The sequence below is a fragment of the Lepidochelys kempii genome, chromosome 3, assembly GCF_965140285.1.
Source record: "Lepidochelys kempii isolate rLepKem1 chromosome 3, rLepKem1.hap1, whole genome shotgun sequence".
Classification (NCBI taxonomy): domain Eukaryota; kingdom Metazoa; phylum Chordata; order Testudines; family Cheloniidae; genus Lepidochelys; species Lepidochelys kempii.
Window position 1 is genome coordinate 133,529,854 of NC_136382.1, and position 27,352 is coordinate 133,557,205.

Sequence of the window (27,352 nt, forward strand, 5' to 3'; positions counted from 1 at the left end):
CTCCTTCTGATAGTCTAAACGAGTTAAGAATCAGGGGAAGGCAAAACTTTGCCTCCTCTACTAAAAGCAGAGGGAAAACTGTTCTCCATCCCCCAGCACTCAGGAAATTCTGTTCTACTAGAACCATACTTCTCTGTCCCCATTTTCTCTTCTCTTTCTCACATGGTCTGTTAAAATACAAGAGATTTTATTGTCACTCTTTTGGAATAACCTGCATAAAATTTGTGAGTACTGCACTACTTCAAACTCATACAGATAAAACATACAGTACTTGATAATGTGGTATCTCAGATTTAATATTATACATAGATACATACACACATACAAGTCACAGAATGTGTGTATTACATGTTTTAAAAACAATCTACAGCAGATGTTCTACTAAACCATCAAGAAAGTAATAGACAAAATGTAGGAAGTTTAAGTGACTTAGTATATATCAGCATTGTATGCTCAAGTAAGTTTTATACAAATACACAAAATGTATAAATTCCATTTGCTTGGTATTCTCAGGTCAAAACTTCAAATTTCCAACAAATCCAGTCCTGAAGAGAAACTGTAATACCATTACATCTGTAACTTTGCTAGGATCGTGACACGTTATCATTTCAGTTAATCTCTCTATGCATCATAGATTTTTTTAAGAGAATGTTAAGTGACAAAATTTATCCCCAGTGTACTGTACTGTAAGCCCCAGGGAAGTCAAAGGAATTACAATGGGGAAAAGTGAAAAGTTTTTCCATATATTCCCATAAGGAAATATTTGCCAAAGAAGAAGTGCTTATTCAGGGGAGAAAGACACATGGGAGTACACTTTAATGAAGCAGTCATTTTTCTATTGTGCTGCAGGGAGCATTTGATGACCAGATGGTAATCAGATACTGTGTTCAGCCAGCATGAAGTACAGTACTACTTAACGAGGGCCGTGTGCTAGAGTTATAAAACAACCCATTGCACTGGATTTGGACCAGATCAAGAAGTTTATACAGTAAGAGGCCACAAAAATAAAGTGATCAACTTTAATTCCTTTCATAGCAAATATCAGCCTGTCTCAATTCTTTGGCAAGTGCAGTTGCCTAAGATTTTGCAGAGGCAGTCTAATTAGCTCTTATAAAGAGCTCCATTTTTCAGCATCCTGGTGCTGCTTTCAATTTTTGGTCATGTTAGTTCTTTTCCAAGGAATAGTCACTTATCCCAACTGAAGATCTGCAAAGTCACCAAAATTATAATTTGATTTTTGACTTAGCCAGCACACTAGGAATGCAATCATTCTTCACTATAATGAGATTTGGCAATCATGCCTCATAAAACTACTGCACTCATATATTTACAATCTCTAATAAAGGCAAGCTGCCAAATTACAAATTTCAACAAGAGCTAAGTTCTACCTGTGCCTGTAGTTACACAATCAGATGACTCCATTTGGTGTTTTAACCACACCCATCAAAACTTCAGTCAGAGTTGTTCAGCATTAAGAAAACAGTAGTTAGAAGCAACTGTTTATTATACCAAATCTTAAGCGCTCAAGTTTAAAAGTACATCATATTGGGTTGCCAGGCATCCAGTTTTCAGCCCCTAGGTGCAGGGGCAGCCAGGAAGGCTCTGCGCGTTGCCCCTGCCCTGAGTGCTGGATCTGCAGCTCTCATTGGCCATGAACCACAACCAGTGGGAGCTTTGGGAGGGGCACCTGCGGATGGGGGCAGTGTCCGGAGCCCTCTGGTTGCCCCACCACCTAGGAGCCAGAGGGACATGCTAGCCACTTCCAGGAGCTGCCTGAGGTAAGCGCTGCCCAGAGCCCACATCCCAAACCCTCTCCCACTCCCCAAACCACCACCCCAGCTCGGAACCCTCTCCCGCACCCAAACTCCTTCCTGCACCCCAACCTCTTACCCCAGCTGAGAGCCCCCTCCCACACCCTGAACCCCTCATTTTAGTCCCACCCTGGAGCCCACAACTCCAGCCCAGAGCCTGTACCCCCTCCCATACCCCAATCCCCTGCCCCAGCCTGGAGCCCCTACCTGTGCCCCAAACCCATCATCCCCAGCCCCACCCCAGATCCTGCTCCCCCAGCTGGAGCCCTCGCTTCCTCCCATACCCCAACCCTCTTCCCCAGCCGGGTGAAAATGAGTAGTAAGTAAAAGGGGCAAAAGCGAGTAACGGAGGGGGCATGCAGTGAGCAGGGGTGGTGCCTCAAAGAAGGGGTGGGGCAAGAGTGTTCAGTTTTCTGCAGTCAGAAAGTTGGCAACCCTAACATCATATGAAAGGCAAAGAATAATATTAAGATTAAAATAAATAGGAGAAAATTCTAGTTTGACAAAATTGAAGAAATGCAAAGGACTCTGAGATAGACATAGATATGGCTGTATCACACTCACGCAAAACATTATGTCATCTTCTTTTGTAATATCCTCATATTTGTAATACCCTCTTCGAAGCTTGAAGATGAAGCATCTTCCTTACCACTTTTCTTCTTTTCCAGTTAGCAAAGAAGCATTTCCTTGTTCATGGTCTATCATTAGCATCAGCACTACTTCAACAGTTAGCTCCTAACAAAGGAAGCACTAGGCCATATAAGATTGTTTTTGGCATTCAAATGAAAATAGTGGCTCTCGAATTTGTTAGCTGAAAATTAAAAAAGCCATTGATATCAATGAGCAGAGGGGGCTTGAACCTTGCAGGATCTGGCCATGTGAAATGAATTTTGAAGACTGGTATTTCTGATTCTTTAAAGTATGGTTCTACTCTACAAGGTTACCATGAGTGATGTACTGAAGGGAGCTCCCAGGGACCCTTTCTTAAATCTCTTCCACCGAGTAGAATGGAAAGTTAAGATGATTTCCCTGTCTCCTTTGGAGTTCACACCTTCCCTGCTTACTGTTAAGTCATCTCTACAGGATTTATCCCTGTGGCTCAAAAATACTTCTGGATTTTTTTTGCCTTTGAGTTGACCAGAATATTGGAGTAAAGTAACAAAATCTCTGTGGAAAACACCAGCAATCCCCAAAATGAACACTATTATATAACTATCAATACTCCGAATATATTTTTCGGAAATTTTTATAACAAGTGCTGCTGCTTAATATACGTTCACCCAGTGTCACGTCCTCCCTCATTGGCTATGTTTTTGAGAGTTTTTGTTTAGACAGGAAGAAAAATTATTAGATTTCACAGTCTTTCCTCCTTCCTCCCTACAAGTGCCCCCCCCCCCCACACACACACACACACACAGGGTTTAAATCACAAGGAAATTTTTTTTGTAGGAGCCTCTTATGAAAGCACCGACAGCCCATTACTGACTATTCTGCGAACAGTGCTTTTACTCCACAGATCAGTTCCTTGTGTATTCTGAATGTCTTATCAACTAATGGTAATAAGTAAAGTATGTTTCCACTACTTACTACCCCATTAGTACTCAGAATCCAAATCTGGTAATACTAAGAAAGCCAGAGCTGGATTGTTCTCTCTGAGGCATAAACAGGATGGTTTACTAAGCTCCCGGTACATTAGTGTGATTCTGTGGAAAACAATGACACTGCACAGGTGTCACTGAGGCCATTTCTTGCAATGATACATGAAAAGAAAAGAACCCAGCTTAACTTTCAAAATCCAACTGAGTCTTCAGTGCTGGCTGCTAGAAAACCATTTTTATTTGCAAAACCAAGGACATCTCATAAGAAAGTCATCGAGTGAGAATAATTTCAGGATATTTCAATTTTTTTTAAGCAGTCACTTTTAGAGTATGATAGAACTATATATTAAGCCTTACCTAATCAAATGATGACAGTTTAAAGACTAGCCAAGAATGGTTTTAACTTCTTGAGTAACAAAACAAAAAAAACAAAAAACTTTTAATCATTCATTTAATTTTATAGCTGTCTTCTTTACTTAACAGGGAAGAGAATTAAAGAATCTACCAACAAATTTTATAACTCAAAACAAACTTCTGTTTATAGCTTAGTAAGTCAAAAATTAGACCAATGGCCAAACTTTCCAAAACTACAGCCTCAGGTTCCAAGTGCAAAAAAAAAAAAAAAAAAAAAAAAAATCAAAATCTATTTGCACATTCAAGTTGGTTACTTGCATGCACAAATTTGTATTTGCATGCACAGATGTAGATGCATGTGTGCATCCATTTCTTTTGTGGAGACTTTAGCTTTAAAAGGCGATGAATATATTTTTAAAAGGCGACTAAGGGTTTTCCAAACAAATTTAAAATTAGATTGAAGCATGCTACAACATTCATTTAGATAGCCTGGTTGTGAAATCACTACCCTCAACAGATTAACAGGTATGCTTACCTTTGGTTATAAGGGTTCCAAAAGTATGCCTTCTCACTTCCCTGTTTACAGATACTGGGAACAATGAAGAGGAGCCTGGAAGTCAAATGAGAAATCCTTATTTTAAATATGAAGGTTCCCTAAACATGTATATTATCAATAGCAGGTATACATAAAAATCAGTATTCTATATCTTAAACCAGGGGTTCTCAAACTTTATTGCACTATGACCCCTGCTGACAACAAAAATTGCTGCATGACCCAGGAAGGGGGGTGGGGAACCAGAGACTGGGCCCACCCAAGCCCCGCCACCCGGGCGGGGCGGGCCAAAGCCAAAGCCCAGGGGCTTCAGCCCCAGGCGGAGGGCGGGGTTTCTAACCTGAGCTCAGAGCAGTGGTGCTCGGGCTTCAGCTTCAGCCCTGGGCCCAAAATCTAACGCTAGCCTTGGCAACTCCATTAAAACAGGGTCATGACCCACTTTGGAGTCCTGACCCACAGTTTGAGAACCGCCGTCTAACTATTTAACATAGAACAATAATCTACATACACAAATATGGAAATATAGCACTGAACGGTGAGAAATCAGTACAACTGTTTCATATCCTATATAATTTATGGCTACAACCTCTTGGGTGTAATTAATATGCTAAAATATGTGGTAATTATTCCTGCCTACAAAATGTTGAGGTATTTAACTTTGATTCCTGGAGCCAAAAAGCAATTTCTTGAGATATTAATGAAGAAAATCCACATTCTGTACATTCCAGTGCCTAGACGTACAGTACTAGGAATGAATATTCTATATGAAAGCAGCTAGAACAAGAAAATTTTACATAGGTCTGTCTAGCTGATCAACACAGATGTGGAATACAAACTAACATTCCCTAAAAGGTGGCTGGACCCTTTCTAATCTATATCTGTATTAACAGAATTGCAATACAGACATTTAATGTGCTCCCTAGATATTAAAAATACTTTTACATGCAGTTTTACACCTATATAGTTGAAAACACAGCAGGAACAGATGCGGTTGCCTATACTAAATTATCAGTGCAGGATTAAAAGAAACACCACTGACATATTTTATAGAATAGTGAACATAATTAAATGTCTTATTTACTAAAAATCCATCCAAGCAGGGTACATAAAGCCTCCTAATCAGAAGTCTACTGCATTTAGATATGGCAGACAGTAGTTGTATGTATATACTAGGAAGAACAAAATATCATCTGAGGGTCAGTGGCAGTCTCCAGTTGCCTTTTCCCTAAAGCATAGTTTACACTTAAAAGTTTGCCAGAATAGCTATTCCAGCAAAACCCTCCTAGTACAGACAGTTTTATGCCATCAAAAAAGTGTTTTTTTCCCCTTATAGCTTATACCAGTTGAGTGAGAAAAAAAAACTCAGCTATATTGGGAAAAGTACTTTTTGTCAGCTTAACTGTGTCTACACTGGGGATTTTGTGACAAAGGAATAGTGCAAAAGTAAAACCCTTGACCTTAAAGGAAAAAAAAAGCACACCCCTTTCCCTTGATGGCAAATGTTTTAATGTAGACTAGGCCTAAATGAAGTTTGAGGATCAAAAGCAGGTAGTTTTCTGTTCGTTCCTTTAGAATCTCTGATAAATTCTAATGTAACCCATGCCTGTTTGGTGTAGTAGTCTGTCTCCTTCTAGTGGCATCTAGGCCATCTAGAGATTTAGGAGTCTGCTACCGTCTTGGCTAATAGCCATGTGGATTTTAACTCATGCAGTAGAGGCTCATACACTAAAACTTCAGAAGTCCTAGGTTCAATCCCGCTTGCTGATTACCGGGATCTGTTGGCGTTCTATTAACACGCAGAAGCATGAAAGAAAGACCATGAGAAGTACGTTAAAAAGAGTAACTTTGTCCAAAAAATGTGTAGAGTAAAACGTGAAAAATAGATGTTGCCAAGTTTTAAACAACGCTGGTATATATCAGACTATATAGGAAAAAGTAGGACTGACTGTCAAAATCAGTTCTCTCATCTATAATTTGCTCATAGAATGAATCCACTTCTCTGGAATGAAGTCTAAACTCATGGGTATTTCTGTCCAGTACAGCAGAATGGCGGCAAAATTCCTCGGAATTCCCTGCTACTGTGTTTGCTATTCCAATTACACACAGTCCAGTCAAACTTTCCAAACTAGATTATTACAGTGTAAACTGAACATACATATATACATAAAAGCATGGTATTAATATCAGTGTAACATATGTAACTTCTTGTCCCAATTTAAATAAAGAATAAGCTAAGTATACATAAAACATGTGATAAGCATAGGGAGGATCTGTCCAAACTGGTAAGAGAAATCAAAATCAGAGGGAAGAAAACTAATTCCGCAATACAATTCACTGCTCCCAGAAATTACAATTCATGGGAAATAGCAACCAGTGACCATCACCCAATCACCGTATAGGGAGAGTAACAAAAGTGAACACATGTGTCATTACAAATAAAGAAAACGTCAGTGTGAGTCAAACAAACAAACAAAAAAAGACCACTGAGAAACCCTCTCAAAATAGAACAAGGACTCCTTGTGGCACCTTAGAGACTAAAATTTATTTAGGAATAAGCTTTCGTGGGCTAGAACCACTTCATCAGATGCATGGAGTGGAAAATACAGTAGCGGGGTGTGTGTATGTGTACACACACACACATAGTACATGAAAAGATGGGAGTTGGCTTACCAAGTGGGGGTCATCTTTTCATGTACTATGTGTGTGTACACATACACACACCCCGCTACTGTATTTTCCACTCCATGCATCTGATGAAGTGGGTTCTAGCCCACAAAAACTTATGCCCAAATACATTCGTTAGTCTCTAAGGTGTCACAAGGGCTCCTCATTGTTTTTGCTGACACAGACTAACATGGCTACCACTCTGAAACCTCTCAAAATAGAATTAACCTGAGACTAAAAAGATATTATAAACTCTGTTCAATTAGCTTTGAATTCAGAAGTTATTTTCCCAGAAAAAACAGCTGTATCTCTATACATACAGTATACAAATATATTATTTAATAGAAATCTTCATCTTAAAATACATTGGGAGCAGTTTAAAAAATGTTACTAAAAATTTGTTTCCAAAACAATATAGCAACATAATTTTGCAATGCTTAAAAAAGCATAGATGACCACAAAGCAGTGTTGCAAACTCTCACAATTGTATCATAAGTCTTGCAGTGCTTGATGTTTCTCTGAAAGCCCCAGATCTTAGAGGCATGTGATTACATGAGAATCTCAGCTTTTGCCTTTTTTTGTTATTGTTTTGGGTAAGTCCCTAGCCCTCATAGTTGTGGAGAAAAAGCATGAAAACATGACTTGAATTTACTCTAAAGGCTCAGATGCCAGAAGGCTAAGATAGAATCCTTTTTTATTTTAATTGTATGATTTTCAAGCCAATTTTTTTTTTTTTAGCCCTGACTCATTGATTTCTAAATGTTTCAGGCTAGCAAGTTTCCTCCTTCCCACATGATACGTTGAATTTTTTCCATGCAGTGCATACTTCTAGAATGTGCCCCAAATCTCAAAGGGGGCTCCTAGATTGCTGATTTATGTGCTAGAAAATGGCAATCAATCATCTGGTGAAGTGGTATTTAGAAGATTATGTAGCTTTTTATGAGACTGCCAACCAGAAGACAATCATTAGACTTTCTCCACAGGTTAGAATATTTTTATCTAAAACTCATCCAGAAATACTTCCTGAGAAAGAGTTTGACTGAAAAGAAAAGGAATTAACTACTTTAGATGAAGCTTATTGTTCCACAACCATTTTAGGACTGGTCTACAGAATCCCTTACTCAGAATGTTAATAAACACCTACAAATGAAATAAAAGAACCATCACTTGCTTAAAACTTCCCATCTTAGGCTATGTATATACTAAACAGCTTTTCGCAACATGGCTGTTCTGCTACAGCCGTGCCACTACAAGGCGCAGAGTGTAGCTGCCGTTTGTCAGCAGGAGAACTCTCTCCTGCCGACAAAAAACTTTCACCCCCAAAGAGCAGAGATAACATGGTCGGACACCTGTCGACAAAGCACTGTTCACACCAGCGCTTGTCGACAAAACTTGTGTGTTTCGGAGGGGCGTTTTTTAACACCTCAATGACGGAAAATTGTGTCTTTCACTTGCCAGTGTAGACAAAGCCTAGGGGAAAACCCCGAGAAAGGCCTACAGAGTTAGAAACTAGGCAGAAAACATGGCTGGATGACTTCTTGAAAGTAATTTTAAGACTGTTTGTAGCAGAACATCCTGAATCCCCAGGTTGCGTTAAACATACTTGCTGTAGAACCACAACTACAAAGTGAAAAACAGCAGGATTCAACAAAAGAACAACACATAAGAGGATAGGGTGCATGGCATATAGGTTGAGATTTGAACAAAACAAACTCCTACCTTTTCAGACCTTAAGAAAATGCCCTTTATATAGAAGTCTAGAATAACTTTAATGGGGGAATTAAGAGGCATAAAGTTTCAGCAACAGCACCACTGGGGTCCGTTCATCAAACATGTCAGGAGACTGCATAGTTTCAGTTTCCAAAATCAAAAACCCAGCCCCCACCACTTTTGTCCCTTTTCACTGGTTTGGGTAGAAATACTCGGGAGTTAGGATTTCTGCCCAGAGCAGTGGAACCATCGTGTGGGGAAAGGGACTCATTCTTACCATAATACATTGCTTCGTAAAATATAGTCCAATTTATATTTTGGTAGCCTTATGCTAGAATTTAAGCATTTCTGGCTTTTAGCTATATTTTAAGCAAGCTGCTCTTTAGTGTCTTCACTGCCATAATTCGAATGATATTTTTTTGGTGTTTTTCCTATGTGCAACTATTAAATGCCTTGGACGTTTAATAAGACATGGAGTAGAAGAATGGACATAAAAAGTAGAATTATTACAATAGATTTCCACTTTAAAATATTATGGTAGAAAAATGCTTAACTAAAAATTTCACCTTGTCAAGGACTATATCTACTCCATGCATGCCTGTGTTATACCTGTTTATTTTACTGTTTGAACTTTTTATTACTGTCTGCACTTCCAAATTAATGTATCTTCAAGAAAGTCTGCTTACTTTATAATGCATATTGCTTCATCATCAGAATTCAAAGCTAGTAAGTCCACAGTCTTTGCTGGTGATAATGATGGCGGGTGCCACGGAGGATACAAAAGAGACAGAATGAAAATCAAATGATTAATGATAGATTTAAGTTATACAGTTGGCTGCGAGGAAAAATAAAAAAACATGGTTTAACTTGTAAATTGAACTTTGACAAACTCACGGATGAAGAATTACTACTACATTTCTAACCAGAATCACATTTAATATATTTTATGAGTCATGACAAACTAAGGAAAGCATACTCCATGTACTTTAAGCCATTATTTGGGGAAAATCTGACTATGGCTTTTTTTCTGTAGTGAAGGAGACTATATTTCAAAGGTTGCCAGCTGGAAAGCGGGCCCTGCAAAGCAATCTGAGACAAGAAGACACATTTTCAAGGTGGTTTTACTATTACATAAAGTATTGAGATACTCGTGCTCTACAAATTCCTAGTTTTTATTTTAAAAATGCACTATCTACAGCTAATCAAGTTCTTAAAACACAAATGTAGTGGTTGGGGACAGATCCTGACAGGGGCTGAATACCCAACAACTCCTTTGATTTCAACAGTTAACATGGGTTGCTCGGAATCTCTCTCAAAGTCAGGGCTGAAATGATTACATGTATTTCGCTGCTAATTTCCCCTCAGAAAGGTAAGCTTCATTTAACTTGCAATATCCCGAACACAATGGGCTGATCTCTGTAAAAGGCACTTTTCCTTCCTTTCATACAGAAAACATCCTGTAAACAATCTATTTCCATGCTGTTAACGGATTGCTTTTGTTTATTGGCAGGAAAGGCACTAGCAAGCAGCAGTGAGAGCTAGAAAGTTTTGTTTCATTTCCTAGTGTGCAGGTGTTTTATACAAGGCATCTATTGTAATTCTTCAAGTTTAGTTTCAGAGAAAAAAACATGCTGCTTCTTTCCAAAGCAAAGACCAAGAACAACAGAGCAACAGAATTAACGAAAGAGCAGTATGCTTCAGTGTGAAGCAAAACAGAAGTATACAGCAACCATACCATACACAAGACCAACAAGTTTTCCTATTTTATTGGCCAACTGAGACAAAAAGGGAAGAGAAAGAGAAAAGAAAAATGGAGTAAAAAATATGGAATCACAAGACAAGTGCAGAACACCATCTGATCAGTCACTTTTATTGCATCTATTCTCAGACCCCAACATTTGTGCGCTAATTGGCTCTTTAGTTCCCAATTCTGCAACTGCCTCCAGCAGGTAGACTCCTGTGTAGGGTTGCCAACTTTCTAGTCACACGAAACTGAACACTTGCCCAGCTCCACCTCTGAGGCCCCTTCCCCACCCCTTCGGAGGCCCCGCCCCTGCTCACTCCACCCCCTTCCCCCTGTCGCTCATTTGCCCCACACTCACTCATTTGCTCATTTTCATCAGGCTGGGGCAGAGGGTTGGGGGGGTGGGGTTGAGGGCTCCAGTGTGGGGCCAGGGATGATGGATTTGGGGTGAGGAGGGGGATCCAGGCTGGGGCTCAAGGGTTCGGAGTGCTGGAGGGGGCTCTGGGCTGAGGCAGGTGGTTGGAGTGCGGGGGGGGGGGAATGGGGTGAGGGCTCTGGGGTACAGGAGGACGTTCCAGGCTGGAATCGAGGAGTTTGGAGGGGAGGGGACAGGGGATTGGGATGCGGGGGGGGATTGGGATGCAGGATCCAGGCAGCGCTTACCTCAAGCAGCTCCCAGAAGCAGCAGCATCTTCTGGCTCTGGCTCCTACACGGAGGTATGGCCAGGTGGCTCTGCGCACTGCCCCATCCGCCGGTGTTGCCCCTGCAGCTAGTTCCCATTGGCTGCGGTTCCCAGCCAATGGGAACTGCAGAGCCAGCACTTGGGACAGGGGGCCGGAGGAGTGGGATATACTGCTGCTTCCTGGAGCTGTGTAGCGCCTCACTGCGCTGCCGACTGAACTTTTAACAGCCTGGCCAGCAGTGCTGACTGGAGCCGCCACAGTCCTTTTCGACCAGGTGTTCTAGTCAAAAACTGGACACCTGGCAACTACTCCTGTGCCTATCCACAGGCAGTGTCAGGACTACGGCCTAGTCTACAATACAGTTAGGACGACATAAGGTAGCTTACATCAACCTAATTATGTCAGTATACACACTGCAGCCTTGTCCCACTGATGTAAGTGCCCTACCACACCAACAAAGTAAGTACACCTCCGCGAGAGGCAGAGCGCTTATGTTGGTGTAGTTACTTACATCGGCTCTTGGCTCTCTTATCAATTTACAGGCTGGCTGCCAACGGCTCCCCACTCCCAGCCGGGATGCTGCCCAGAGGCTCCCTGCTCAGGGAGACAAGAAGCCTGGATGTCTGCCCCTTCCCCTCAGCTCCAGGCTGGGAGGGATGAGGCGAGAAGCTTGGATGGCTGCTCCCCTCTCTCAACTGGTAGCAGGGAGCCAAGAGCCCGGGGGGCAGTTTGGCTCCTGGTGGGGAGCTGCTCAGAGCCCTGAGCCCTGGCTTTCAGCCTCCCCTCACCTACTGCTTTTCAGTTGGTGGAAGCGTTCCTGGTGAGGACATCACAGCCACCGCAGGAATTACTGCGGTGGCTCTAAGTTGACTGAACACAGGTTGACTTAGGGCTGTAGTGTAGATATGCCCTAAGGTTTTAAACTGTAAGCTCCTCAGGACAGAAACAGTGTCTGTTTGTAAAGCACTTTGTTTTGGGTATGATATAGACAATTAAGAATATTTAAGAGTTTCTTCCTTTTGTTAATAAAATCAGTGCCTCTGCATAGCATTAGGGGACAATGTATCGGATATAAAACCAACATCCAGACCACACGTGGTCACTAAAAATCTTATGGCACTTTAGTAGTTGTGTCAGTTCCTATATCCAGGCCAACTGGGTTGCCAACTGTCTAATCACACAAACCCAAACACCCTTACCCTGCCCCCGCCCCACTCCCTCCATCTCCCCCTCCCCCCACTCACTTGCTCTCCCCCACCTTCACTGGGCTGGGGAAGGGGGTTGGGGTGCAGGAGGGAGTGTAGGAGGGCGTGCAGGGTCAAGCTCTGGGAGGGAGTTTGGTGCTAGAGGGGACTCATGGCTGGGGCAGGGGGTTGGGGTGCGGGCTCTGGGAAGGAGTTTGAGTGCAGGAGGGGGCTTTGGGCTGGGGTAGGTGTGTAGGAGGGGGTGCAGGCTCTGGCCAGGAGGTGCTTACCTCCAGTGGCTTCTGGTCAGCGGCGCAGCGGGGCTAAGGCAGGCTTCCTGCCTGCCCTGGTGCCATGTCACTCCCGCAAGCACCGCCCCCGCAGCTACCATTGGCCGCAGTTCCAAAGCAGGGCAAGGGTGTTTGAGTTTGTGTGATTAGACAGTTGGCAACCCTACTGGCCAAATTCCACCTTGCGAAGTCAGACACAGTATAACTAAAACCCATCTTGAAATTTCCATTTAGAGATTTCTCTTGGTGTATCGTCCTAAACTGTTCCACCACTAAAATGATTAATAACCTTACTCACCCACCCAAATCCTATGATGTGCTAACATCAGTTGGTCACTTCATGCTAGGCAGTTACTTAAACGGAGTTTGCAAAATCCCAAGATACATTTATGTAACCTTTTATCATGATGTAAGATCATTATCAGAACCTTGCAATTCTCCATTGCCCAGGATTAGAGGGGAAAAAATACTTCTATATGTTTGTAATAAAAAGGAAAGTGCAACTAAAATAAAAGTTATTCTGTAATATGTTTACCTCTGTTAAAAAAAGATCTTGAAAGTTAACCCTATTACAAAAATCACTAAATCAAGTAATCTTAATTAAAGCATTTTTCATTTAACAAAATTCAAGTCATTATATTTTTTAAAAATCTCTTCCCTAAATAATTGAGTTTATTTGCTTATGTACATTTTTGAATTCGTAGTATTTGATTGTCCATGTGTATTTCACTTTGCATGATTTCCATGCACATTTGAGTTACTGTACATATACTAACATGACATATATGCCTGATCATTTACAAGAGTCTCTTCAGATCATCTTTTAAACTGCAACCTATTGCTATTTGTGCTTTGATTTTTCATTGAGTCACCATGCCCATTTTCCCCAGGGAAGCAATGCATTCTTGCAAAGCTGAACTGACATACATTACATGATCACTGAGCTGGCCAAGTAAATCATATCACTGAAGTCTGGCTACTTATAAAAGTAGTAAGAATTTGCTAATTGAAAGTGATTAGTTATATGCTGTACATGTAGTTGTATGTTAAAAACTGACAACCATTTAGTTTTTGTTTGCACAGTTGGTTGCTGAGTTTGGTTGTCTATAGAATCTGCTGAACTAGCAATAATTTTTATGAGTCCTTTCTATATTTTAGATAATGAAGTACACTCCGTAAATAGTGAAACTGACATAATATGTAGAGCACAATATATTGGTTAGTGAAACAACCTGGAGCAGACTGAAAGAAATAACATAAAGTGGTTGCCCTTTAGCCACACAGCAATTAAACTTCTGTGCGCTCAAATGCAACGTGCCTCTACCCATGGGGTACTTTTAGCACATTTCGAATGTAGAAACTTTTTTTTGCCAAGTTGCATGGTTTTATTGTACTTAATTTAATTATGGAAATAAAGTTAAAGTTTACTTTCCCATTTGATCAAGGAGGTGCAGAGGGTAGAGGAATTGTGCCTCATACTGAATGCATCAGTTGGATGCCAAAGAATCAATGGAAAGGATTTGCCCATCATTTTGGCTTGGGTCTCCTTACCATCCACAACAATAGATAATAAGAAACTATCATAATTTAGCTTCCAATTTCTTATCTTTTCTCCGGAATCCTCACCACTCATCTCTGTCATTGTTTAACACACCACCACCATCTCTGTCATTGTTTAACACACTTTCCTATTATGGAAGTTCTGTTCATTCCCTCCTTCCTCACATATGGATCATGTCCAGATCCTGTCACTTCTTCCTCCACAACACTTCTCTGATCTGTTTATTTTGTTTTGTCCACACAGATAAAAACGTAATCAAGATGTGAGAGGAGGGACTGAAACCACTTTTTTTTTTCTAGTGGATAGACTACTAGTCAGGGACTCAGGAGACCTGCGTTCAATACCTAGATTGCACCTTATACAACTCTGTGCCTAAATTTACCATCTGTAAAATGAAGATAATATTGTGAAAATAAAAATACACTAATGTTGTGAGGTGTTCTCGTGATAAAAACAGTAAGCACTAAGATAGAGAAGCAGACAAACTTCATATCTAGACTACCTAAAAAATACCTCCATGCTTTCTTCCATTCAGCATCATAGGCACAGCAAGCCTCTCCTAAATTGGCCCTCTTACTAAAACCCCTCAAGACCCATAATTAGCCTGACACCTACAAGAATTCATTTTATTTAAAAAACAAAAAAAAGAGTAACTTTACTCCAAGTTGTTCTCTTGTATTAGTAGGATCAATCTTATTGTTGATAACCCCCTCTCTCTCTCTCCCTCCTCCCCTCCCCTAATTGTCTTGCTACACCCTTTATGTAAAATATCAGTTTAAGAACCTTGGGGCCAGCACCATGCCTTTTTATTTGTGTTGCAAGACACTGCCCACACTCCTGGGTACTGTAAAATAAACTTTTAAATTATAAATAAGACCTATAAAGATCATCAAGAAATCAGAGTTCCTTTTACTGCATTAGCGGTTTCTTCAGTAATAATTTGCAGATGACAAAGTTTGGGGTGGGGTAAATAAGGAAGAGGACATGTCACTAACAGAGTGATCTAGATCTCCTGGTAAGCTGAGCACAAGCAAACAATATGCATAAAGTCATATCTAGGAACAAAAAATGTAAGCCATACTTACAGGGAAGCAGCAACCCTGTAAAGGACTTGGGGGGTGATGGTGGATAACTGGCTAAACATGAGCTCTCACTGTGACACTGACTGTAAGGGCTAATTGCAACCCTTGAATATATAAATAGGAGATTACCAAGTAGGAGTAGGGAGGTTATATTATCTCTATATCTGGTACCAGCACGACTACTACTGGAATACTGTGTCCAGTTCTAGTAGCCACACTTCAAGAAAGATGCTGATGAATTGGAAAGGGTTCAGGATACAACCCCCAAGAATGATTAAAAGATTGGAAAACAAGTCACAGTGACTGTGCTCCTTAAGTCTATCTATTTAGCTTAACAAAGGGAAAGTTAAGGAGTTTACAAGTACCTAGATGGGGAACAAAAACAAAAATCTCATAAATGGCTCTTTGATCTAGCAGACAAAGGTATAAAAAGATACAATTCTGGAAGCTGAAATTACATAAATTCAGACTGGAAATAAGGTGTAAATTTTTAATAAGTGAGAGTAATTAACCATTGGAACAATTACCAAAGGTTGAAGCAGATTCTCCACCACTGGCAAGTTTTAAATCAAGATTGGATGTTTTTCTAAAATATAGGCCTTCAGGGGTTCTCAAACTATGGGTACGGACCCCAAAGCGGGTCCCAACCCCATTTTAATGGGGTTGCCTGGACTGGTGTTAGACTTGCTGGGGCCTGGAATCGAATCCCAAGCCTCACTGCCCAGGGCCAAAGCCAAAGCCCAATGGCTTCAGCTCTGGGTGGTGAGGCTCAGGTTACAGGCCCCCTCCTGGGGCTGAAGCCCTTGGGCTTTAACTTTGGCCCCCACGGCCTGGGGCAGCGGGGCTCAGGTGTGCTCAGGCTTTGGTCATCTCCTCCTGGGGTTTCAGAGTAGCAGCCGTGTTAGTCTGTATTCGCAAAAAGAAAAGGAGTACTTGTGGCACCTTAGAGACTAACAAATTTATTTGAGCATAAGCTTTCGAGAGGGGTTGTGTAGTAATTTTTGTCGTCAAAAGGGGGTTGCGGTGCAATGAAGTTAAGAATGCCTGCTCTAGTTCAGACAAGAATTAATCCAGGGAAGTCCCATAATCTCTGTTATATAGGTGATCACGTTGTGACCTAACGATCCCTTTAATCTATTAACAATATTTGGTTAATATTTATAGTTCTTTTATGTCTTCAAAGCACTATACAAGCATTGGATATTTAGCACTCACAGTCACCTTAAGTAGTAGATAATTAGGTGATGCGATCTCCATTTCACAGAAGAACACCCAAAAAAATCCCAACCAAAAACAAGATTTCAAGGCCACATAGGAAGTCAGCAGCAAAACTGGAATTAGAATGAAAAAGCTCCTAATTCTAAATCTCTTGCACAGCTTACCAGACTAGATCCATGCTGCAGCCATTTCTATCACAATCCACTGCAAATGGAGGAACATATTCAAAAGCTGCCTTGCCAATAGGGAAGCGAAAGTGTCAAAGGATAGTTTTTTACTATCATGTTTTAAGTCAGTTGTGCAGTCAGCCAGAGATTTTTGCTAAATTCAGCAAACAGGTTCACTGTGGATGAAGGGTATAATACACATAGAACTGGCCTGCTTACTCAAAGGTTTCATAGAAGACAAGTAATAGACGCTGTTCATCTATTAAAGTGTAGCTGATATACAGACTTCCATCATCTAATAAATAAAGTACAAGACTGGGAACCAGAGTCCTATTCCTAGCTCTACCATTACCATTAGTTTGTAGTATAGTGAGTGGACCGGGGGGGGGGGGGGTCAGACTTCAGGAGGAATGTTGTTCAGGAGAGCATGAGGGAGATCAGGCCCAGGTGGCTTGTGTATAACATTCTGGAGCCTCATTATGCAACAAGCCATTCAGCATAACTAATTTAAAAAAAGATCACTTTCCCACAATTTACCAGCCTGCCACATCAGTTATTCCTAATGATGAAACAGGTCCATTTGGAGCTGGAGCAGAAAACATTCAAAAAGCAGGGGTCGCAAAGAACCTGCAGACACAATACTCCTGTGGCATTAAGGGATTCCTCTGCCACAGCATAAATGACCATTTCCTGCCCACTGCATCTCTCTACATCCTGCCCAGCTCCTGGCTGCTGATGCTCAGAGAGGAGCACAGGAAGGAAGATCAGAATATCAAGGGCAATATTAGTGAAACTAATACTACTGACTGAAATACCAAACAGATGGGCGCACCACTGCAGGGAAACAAGAGGGGGTCCCTATCTTCCCCAATCTTACAAGCAGAGCAGTGGGAAACTTACAGTGCCTTGGATATCAATTCAATGAAAAGAAAAAATGAAAGGATGTGAAGGTGCTGATGCTGAAAAATGTTAATGAATGTCTTACAGATGGAACTGCAGATCTCGGTAGAAGTTACTAAATGAGGCAGAAATCCTTGATGGTATTCACAGTAAAGCAAGCAAGTGGAAAACTGATGCCAGTGGCAAAAAAAAGAGTAAGCAAGAGAAAGAGGTGGTACCTGACAATTTCCAATTAAAAATACAGCAGTGCAGGCAGTTGACTCATTAAGCAAATGCTTAAAAACAGCAAGTTGACACCAAGAGAAAATATTTTTAGAACAGCACATACAGTCAACTCAGAAGTCAGCATATGAAGCAATAAAACAGTAGTAACCATTTCCATGTTCCAGTTTAATTTACTGCTTTGTGTGTTAGATTTTTGGAGGGGTGGACTATATTACTGAACACCAACCACATTTTTTCTCCTCCAGAAAAATTTCACTCTAGAACACACAAACTAACTAACTTATACCAACTTTCCATTAGAATTTGATATGTAAGCCCCTTTTAACCCGAACAGCTATCCGGCGTTATGCCTTAAACTAGTTACCTATACTTATATTTTTATATAGAAAAACTGTACCATATTATATAGATGTACTATTACACAGTCAACACAAATAACCATTAATTGGAGCAGACAACAGTGGAGGAATGCACAACCTCCTCTCAACAGGACAGAAGAGTACTTCGGCTCACATGAGTGTTCCCTCATGAGAGCTGCCATGTTCAAACTGTGAACGTGCAAAACTCATGAATATCCTTAATACTTAAGTGACTATTCTATTTCTAAAGAAAACAAGAAAAGAGTGGAGATTATGCCCAAGGAGTCCAGAACAGAACAGTATTTAACACACATAATTATAACAAATTTCCCCTGGTAATGGAGTTACGTAATATTCTCTTGCCAACACAAGAGCCCTAGACAAAACATGGCCAAGGCTAGGTCAGGCCTGCTCTTAGGCATTTTTTTTTCCAATTTAAGAAGACCAAGCAGTTAACTATGCCACGTTCTTAACGGACTAATGAAAAAGACAACCCCCCCCCAACTTATTAAGAAAAGGAAACAAGTTATTCACATGTTCTAAAATAGACTAAGCCCAACACTCACGATGCTGCGTTCTAATTATCTACATATAGAATAGTTAAAAATATCAAACAATCCTACAGAAAGAACATGGAACCTACTAATTAAATTTAAGTATGTGTTGAAGCTCTAGGTTGTTTGAAAAAAATAAAACCAATATTTATATGGAAGATTATAAAATATTTAGGTGGTTGTGTAATTTAGTATTTAGCTAATTAACTGAAATGATTCCAACTGTAATAGGCAAAAAGCAAAATTAACCAACCTACAATAGAATGTGTTTTTTTATTATAAGGTGAAAAGTATATTTCAATTTAAGCATACAAAAGAAAATGCATCAGTGAGGGGAAAAACTTTCATTCCATTGACATGGATTCAGGTCTCAAGTCACATGTGCAATATAAGTGAAACCACAATTACTGCTTGCATCATTCTAATGCTTGACAGACAATTCCACTCAAACCCCTGTTGTCCATGGAGAGTAGGATGGTCATATGGGGTTAGTACCAATTCTTGTTTCCAGTTATTAAATCTCAGCAAGGAGTTAAAATTTTGTTTCTTAATATTTTTCCATTTCACTAATTGCTGAAGCTGCCACATAGAGGTTATATGATTGTTGCTTGACAGGAGACTTGGTTAGTGGGACACACTCTACTACAATGTCGCCCAAACTACAAAAAAGTTTGAGAATCCTTGCATGCCCACTGATTCTGACATCAGTCCACGTTGCTTTTCAATAGGATAAAAATGTATGTATGGTAAAAGACAGTTACCTTTTCCGTAACTGCTGTTCAAGATGTATTGCTCATGTCCGTTCCATATTGTGCGCCACATGCACCGGTGCTGGAATTTTTTCCCCTCAGCAGTATCCGTAGGGGACCAGATCTGGAGCCCTCTGGATTAGTGCCAGCAGTATAAGGGGCCACCTTTGGAAGGTCGTGCAGGCTACATCTGGATAGAGCGACCACTTGTGGAGAAGTCCCTGCTGAGTTCGTCCACCAGCATATTCTTGACACCGGGAACATGGCAAGCTTCCAGGTGGATTTCATGGCTGATGCAGAAGTCCCATAGACAGAGTGCCTCTTGACAGAGTCGACAAGCGCGCTCCCCCTTGCCTGTTGATGTAGAACATGGAGGCTACGTTGTCCATCAGGACTCGTACCACCTTGCTTGACAGGTGGGGCAGGAAGACTCTGCACTCCAGCCGGACTGCTCAGAGCTCTTTGCCGTTTATGTGCAACTTCGCCTCCTCCGGGGACCACATTCCCTGTGTCTGGAGGTCGCTAAGATGCACACCCCAGCCACGGTCTGAGGCGCCCGACACCAACTCGATGGAGTGAGGGGGATTCTCGAATGAAACGTCCTCCAGGGCTGTCCTGCGGTTGGGTCCACAATTGCAACGATGTAAGTATCGCCTGGGGAATAAACAATCTTTTCCAGAGGGTCTCTGGACTGGGAATAGTCCACAGCCATTGTTGCAGGGGCTGCATTCGGAGCCTGGCATGGTGGATCACATAAGTGCACGCTGCCATGTGACCCAGGAGGAGCCTGGGTGTAGTCAAAGGGAATGCACAGACTTCACGATGAGGTTCATCAACGTTTGGAACCTTTCCAGCAGCAGGAAAGCCTTGCTGCAGGCCGAGTCGAGGACCACTTCTATGAACTCTACCCTCTGCACTTGCACTAACGTCAATTTTTTGTCATTTACCAGTAGGGCCAGAGAGCGGCAAGTGGCCTGAAACACCACAACATCCCTTTGGACTTGAGACCTGCAGCTGCCCTTGACAAGCCAGTCGTCGAGGTACAGATAGATCTGAATACCCCGGCACCTGAGGTAAGCCTCTACCACTGACATGCACTTGGTAAACACTCTCTGTGCTGTCCCCAAGCCAAACAGGAGGACCGCAAAGGACCGAACTGGTAGTGGTGGGGCCCCACCGTAAACCAGAGGAAGCGTCGTGCCCTTGAAAGATCGCTACATGGAAGTATGTGTCCTTCAAGTCGAGGACAGCATATCAGTCTCCTGGATTCAGGGAGGGGATAACAGAAGCCAGGGAAACCATGTGGAACTTTAACTTCTTTAGGTACTTGTTGAGGTCTCGGAGGTCCAGGATGGGCCGAAGACCACCCTTGGCCTTGGGATTAAAAAGTACCAGGAATGGAACCCCTTGTTCCTGTACTTGAGAGGAACTTCTTCCACCACACCCAGCTGTAGTAATACCTTTACCTCCTTCACATTGAAACTTTTGTGAGAGGGGTCCCTGAAGAGGGATGGGGAAAGCAAGTGGGAAGGGGGGATAGAAAGGAACTGGAGGGTATAATCCTGTTTTACTGTGGTGGGGACATGCTGACTGCTGCTTCCCACAGCATCTCCCATTGGCCAGGAATGGCGAACCGCAGCCACTGGGAGCTGTGGGCAGCCGTACCTGCAGACTCACAAGGTAAAGAAACGGTCTCACAGCCTGCCAACAGATTACCCTGATGGGCCATGTGCAGCCCACGGGCTGCAGGTTGCTCACCACTGATCTAGCCCATAGAGTATATACTGGGAGGACTAATATGCAATCCCCTATGTGGCCCATAACTTTGCACTTTTTCTTGGGAATGAGTGTCTTTAAATGAGAAAATTTGTAGCCTGATGAAAAAATGTGAATACAAATTACAGTTTTGATTTGATACGATAGGATAATCGGTTCTTAAGAACTGGGAACAGGATTACAGGTCTGTTTTTCTTACCTTTCTACACAGTTAAAGAGGTTCACCCTAATTATCTGAACTAAATTAAGAGCTATTGCTTCTTTTACAGTTCTGTTTATACATGTTTATCCACAGAATGCACTGTTCTTAGTTCCTGGAGGGCTGTGGTCCCCCTCGAGCATGGAATTACATACAATCCCCAGCCCACAATGATACATAAACTTAATTCAATAAGATTTGTCCAGGACACTGCAGGAAACTTGCATCTGTCACATTCAGTACAAGATATATTTGGATATCACCATGTACTTCTCAGTATACTTAATTTGTCCAGTACCTCTGCTAACAGTGACCAATTCAATGATTGCTTTCTCCTGTCCTCATTCATCTCACATTAGAGGTGAAGAGATGGCTTATTTATCGCTGGTGCTGATGAAGATACAACAGGCCAAATGCTGTTCCTAATTAAATCTGTGCAACTCCTACTTCAAATTCTGCTCTTTAGTGAAGCTGCACTTGTGCAACTGATGGCAGAATTTAAGACAATGGTGACACACTTGGCAGACCAGGTGCCAGCTCTTCCCAAGGCTTTAGGCCTCAGCCAAGCACTGACAAATGCATTGCTGAAAACCAGTCCCGCTCACCTGTGTGTTAGTATGGTTAAGACGGTTACTGAACTTAAATAAATTTGTTAGCCTCTAAGGTGCCACAAGTACTTCTGTTCTTTTTGCTGATACAGACTAACACAGCTGCTACTCTAAAACAATGTGTTTAGACTTATGAAATGCTTGTAAATTGCTGTATGCATTAATCTCACATAAGTATTACTTTATAGCATGTGATAAAGTTTTTGTTTTATAGCTGTAAAAATGTTTGCCCCGAAACTGTCAAACTGTCAGAAGGGATCAACGCCTGCTCATTAAGAAGGCTATCAAAACTAAATGGGCCATTGTGGGACATCAGGATACAAAGACTGTTAATTGCGCCTTCACACATCATGAAGAGACTACGTGCAAAAGAGCTCATTCCATCAGCTTGAATTATGGAGGAAGGACAAAGATAGTGAACAAGAAAAATCGGTCATCTCTTTGCTGTTTGGACTCTCATAGGGCTGGAGCTAGGAAACAGAAGCAGAGATTCCCAGTGTCAACATGGGTTAACCCTAAAAGGCATTCAGTGCTGACAGATGACTACAACTCAAAATCATTCATGTATATATGTTTGCCTGCTTTAACCTGTAGATGACTCATTTCCTTTTTCCTAGTTAGTAAATCCTTAGTCGGTTTACTATAGGACTGGCTACAAGTGGTGTCTTTGGTATGAGATGTGAGGTACAAATTGACCTGGGATAAGTGACTGGAAACAACCTGAATTTTGTGTGATCTTTGGTGCATGGTAACCGACTGTCACTAAGTACATCCTGTCTGGGTGGGAAGATAGAGTGGAATGCCAAAGGGGACTGTCTGTGAATCAGAATATCAGGGTTGGAAGGGACCTCAGGAGGTCATCTAGTCCAACCCCCTGCTCAAAGTAGGACCAATCCCCAACTAAACCATCCCAGCAAGGGCATTGTCAATCCTGACCTTAAAAACCTCTAAGGAAGAAAATTCCACCACCTTCCTAGGTAACCCATTCCAGTGCTTCACCACCCTCCTAGTGAAAAAGTTTTTCCTAATATCCAATCTAAACCTCCCCCACTGCAACTTGAGACCATTACCCCTTGTTCTAACATCTGGTACCACTGAGAACAGTCTAGATCCATCCTCTTTGGAACCCCCTTTAAGATAGTTGAAAGCAACTATCAAATGCCCCCTCATTCTTCTCTTCTGCAGACTAAATAATCCCAGTTCCCTCAGCCTCTCCTCATAAATCATGTGCTCCAGTCCCCTTATCATTTTTGTTGCCCTCCGCTGGACTCTTTCCAATTTTTCCACATCCTTCTTATAGTGTGGGGCCCAAAACTGGAAACAGTACCCCAGATGAGGCCTCACCAATCCCGAATAGAGGGGAATGATCACGTCCCTCGACCTGCAGGCAATGCTCCTGCTTATACAACCCAAAATGCCGTTAGCCTTCTTGGCAACAAGGGCACACTGTTGACTCATGTACAGCTTCTCGCCCACCATAACCCCTAGGTCCCTTTCTGCAGAACTGCTGTCTAGCCATTCAGTCCCTAGTCTGTAGCAGTGCATGGGGTTCTTCTGTCCTAAGTGCAGGACTCTGCACTTGTTCTTCTTGAACCTCATCAGATTTCTTTTGGCCTAATCCTCTAATTTGTCTAGGTCCCTCTGTATCCTATCCCTACCCTCCAGCATATCCACCACTCCTCCCAGTTTAGTGTCATCTGCAAACTTGCTGAAGGTGCAATCCACGCCATCCTCCAGATCGTTAATGAAGATATTGTACCAAAACCGGCCACAGGACCAACCCTTGGGGCACTCGGCTTGATACCAGTTGCCAACTAGACAGAGCCATTGATCACGACCTGTTGAGCCCAATGATTTAGCAAGCTTTCTATCCACCTTATAGTCCATTTATCCAGCTCATACTACTTTAATTTGCTGGCAAGAATACTGTGGGAGACCGTATCAAAAGCTTTGCTAAAGTCAAGGAATAATACATTCACTGCTTTCCCCCCCATCCACAGAGCCAGTTATCTCGTCATAGAAGGCAATTAGGTTAGTCAGGTATGATTTGCCCTTAGTGAATCTATGCTGATTATTCCTGATAACTTTCCTCTCCTCTAAGTGCTTCAGAATTGATTCCTTGAGGAACTGCTCCATGATTTTTCCAGGAGTCTGAGGTGAGGCTGATTGGCCGTAGTTCCCCGGATCCTCCCCCTTCTCTTTTTTAAAGATGGGCACTACACATTAGCCTTTTTCCAATCATCTGAGATCTCCATCGATCACCGTGAGTTTTCAAAAATAAGAACTCCATGGTAAGACTGTTATAGTGCTTCAGGAGTTCACATTTTTACTGAAATCTAATTCTAGAACATACCCCAAACTGGCAGTGTCTGCCCTGAGGTTTGCACAGGTTACACTCTAACTGGAATACAACAGTTTTGTTGAATAGCTTATATGACAAGAATTCAATCCACTCGCCCAAACCTGTGTTGGTTCTCAAGGAATGAAGGTAGTAAAAATTTATTTTTGTCAGTAAAACAAGCAAATATGATTGAATGTATACAGACAACAGATCTTAGTAAGGGTGTACCATTTTTCAGTGTTACTTTGGAGTGTAACACTTGTGAGAGTAGATACACACTTTAAGCCCTCCATCACCTCCTGATACAAGTCAGCCTATCCCTGGTTCATGATAATTATGACCAACATTGCTTTCCCACATTCCTTTTTTTCTTTATTGGTAGGCAAGATGGATTCAGAAAAACCTTCCATAGAACAGTTTGAAATTAAAACCTACTTTCTGGTTAGGAGATCAGCCTCATTTTGCTTCCTCTTCTGAATGTGACAGATGTGCTCTTTTCTGTTCTCTTTTTCTGCAAAGACCTAGCTAGCAGAAATTCAGCTTCAAATTCTTAACCCTACCATTACTGCAGAAGGATTTCAATTAGATATTTAGCATTACATAGTTTGTGTGCTTTCATAAGCAGAGATATGGACTGTGGAAGAGAAATTTTTAAATAAACCAACTAGCCAACTAAACCAGAAATGTCCCCAAAGGTACACACAACAGATTAATATGGGGAACAGGGATGTGAACTATGCATAGAAGGAAAAAGAAATTGGCATTGGAAGTATGCCATCAAATATCACTTAAGGCATGAACAAGACTTTGCCATCCCTGTCTATTTACTATGGAACAAAAATTTCTGTTACTACCGAGATTCATTTGCTGTTCTGATAATAAATGAGTAGTATTCAGCAGACTTCTACAGACTTACTGTCGGAAATAAAATACACAGATTTAAATCATAATAATTAGCAATGATAACATTTTGCTTTGCAGTGTGCCATATCAAATTATTTTCCTTCCATCTTTAGATGAGAATCTCTGCACATGTGTATCTGAAGAAAATCTGCTGCTGATTTTAACATGTCCGTAATTCTGAGACACTGCTGGGGCTCTCCAATAGTTATAATGAGGGGAAAGGGTCACTCATTTTTTTTTAAAAAAGTACATTCACCAAAAGGCAACCCATTACATTTCAACATGCAAATGGTTTAGGAATAACATTGTGCCACAGAAGTGACTACAGGTTACAGACAAAAAGTCCCTACCCTGTGGAGTTTACACCCTAATTGAACATCCTCACTTGTTGTTCAAGACCCTACAGAAACTGCAAGTTATGTTCATATCACCTTCATCACATCACATATATTATTCCAATGAGCTCCGAACATACTTGTTTGTGAGTTTCAAAATAAATCTAAAGGTAACACTAGGCATCAGAAAACATTTTTCCAAATATGTTTTCTCATTTACTCAGCATGATTCCTCAATGAATCTACATTATCGCAATGAATGAATTAATAGTAAAAATGAGAACTGCAATTATTTCCCCAAAGCTTTTGTTTTCTATGCCATATTGAATCTGAAACACAGCTAAATAATTCTGTTTCTATAGTTTTGTCCAACATTAGTAGTTATAATAGATTCCCCAGTCTTGGGTTTGAGCTTTCTTCCTGTGACTGGGATGGACTGTCTAAGTTTAAAACGCTAAGCATTAAACCATCTCACCAGCAGGTGGCATGTACCATAAAGGCCAATAATTTCCCAAACCATCAGTTCCTTTCAAAACAAATAGACATTTCAGAGCCTCATTCTGCAGGGAAGGTGGGTTATGATATGCAATAGAACTACTAAAACTTTTGAGAACAAGATAATGTGTAAATATTTTTCTCTTCTCCAGAAGTAGGTTGCAATAGATCCCCCTCACTCTTGGAGATTAAGGATGCACCTGGAAAGGTTATTAAAGGTACAAGTAGTGCTTTCTCATTACTTTATGTTGTGTATATTGTTGTAACACAACTACTGATTTGCCTAACAGGGGAAAGAGTACCATGAGAATTTATTTTCACAGTCCTAGAAAGGATCATCAAGCTATCCCACACAAAAAAATTGTTAGAAGTTTAGAGTTAGGACCGTCCTCCTTCACACGCTCCGGATTCAGCACCGAGCCTGAATGCCTACACAGCAGTTTTTCAACCCAGAGCCTGAGCCCAAGTCAGCTGACCAGGGCCAGCAGTGGAATTTTTTATCTGTGTAGATGTACACTTGGTCACCTACACTGGCTCAGTGTTTTAACCCCATGTTTGCCCACTCCATTTCTGCTGCATTTCCACAGAGATGCCATCCAAAGAAGTACGCTATGATTCATTATTTAGTTTGCAGACTGAATTTCTTAATGACACTCTCATTAAAAGTTCTCGTTATCAAATGCAGTTTGCTTTCACCTTCAGAACTGTCTGCATTAATAATGAGTAGCTCCACGTGGAGTTATTCACATAAAGTATTGTTCTCATGTCACTGCTTCAGACAGCAGCTCCATGCTAGGTGAGAGAGTGTGAACACCCTACAAATGAATTCATGCAGTGGCCTAGTTCAATGCATCACTGAGAACCAAGGAATATCAATCCCCGCACAAGGGTTAGTACAGCACCATTGGGGGTGTAGTTACATAGGTCTGGCAGAAGTAGGGCTTTTCAGGGAGACATTCCACTCATGCTCAGCTAGTCCAGGCTCTCTCTGTAGAGAAGGCGTACCCTTATTAACATCTCTCTGACCTTCTTTTGATGGGCTGGATTTTTAAAATGGCTTAAGTAACTTTCAAAGGGACTTGCACGCCTAAGTCACTTATGACATTTCCACCTAATGTGCCCTTCATGGCTAGAAATGGTCACCCTGGGTATAGTTTGACCTATTGTATTGCTGCCAAATTCAAGAAGAAGTTGGATTTAAATAATTAGGACTTTAATCCACTCTGCTTAAAAACTCAGAGTTTTTTCCACATCCAACTAGCAGAGCAGGTTCTTGCTTAAGAATATG

At 41.5% G+C, this 27,352-nt stretch overlaps 1 protein-coding gene across 13 annotated transcripts in view; it reads right to left on the reverse strand.

The window, feature by feature from the left end:
- SIPA1L2 (signal induced proliferation associated 1 like 2) overlaps positions 1 to 27,352 on the reverse strand; it is a 238,194-nt gene that overhangs the window by 176,829 nt on the left and 34,013 nt on the right. For 11 of the 13 annotated variants that reach the window (XM_073338089.1, XM_073338083.1, XM_073338088.1 and 8 more), the window contains exon 2: positions 4,299 to 4,373. The exons of 1 other annotated variant lie outside the window; for it this stretch is intronic. The gene's annotated coding sequence lies outside the window, so the exon portion shown is untranslated. Of the gene's footprint in view, positions 1 to 4,298; positions 4,374 to 9,376; positions 9,435 to 27,352 lie in introns of those variants that run through there. One more of the 13 variants, XM_078852219.1, reaches the window with a different exon arrangement.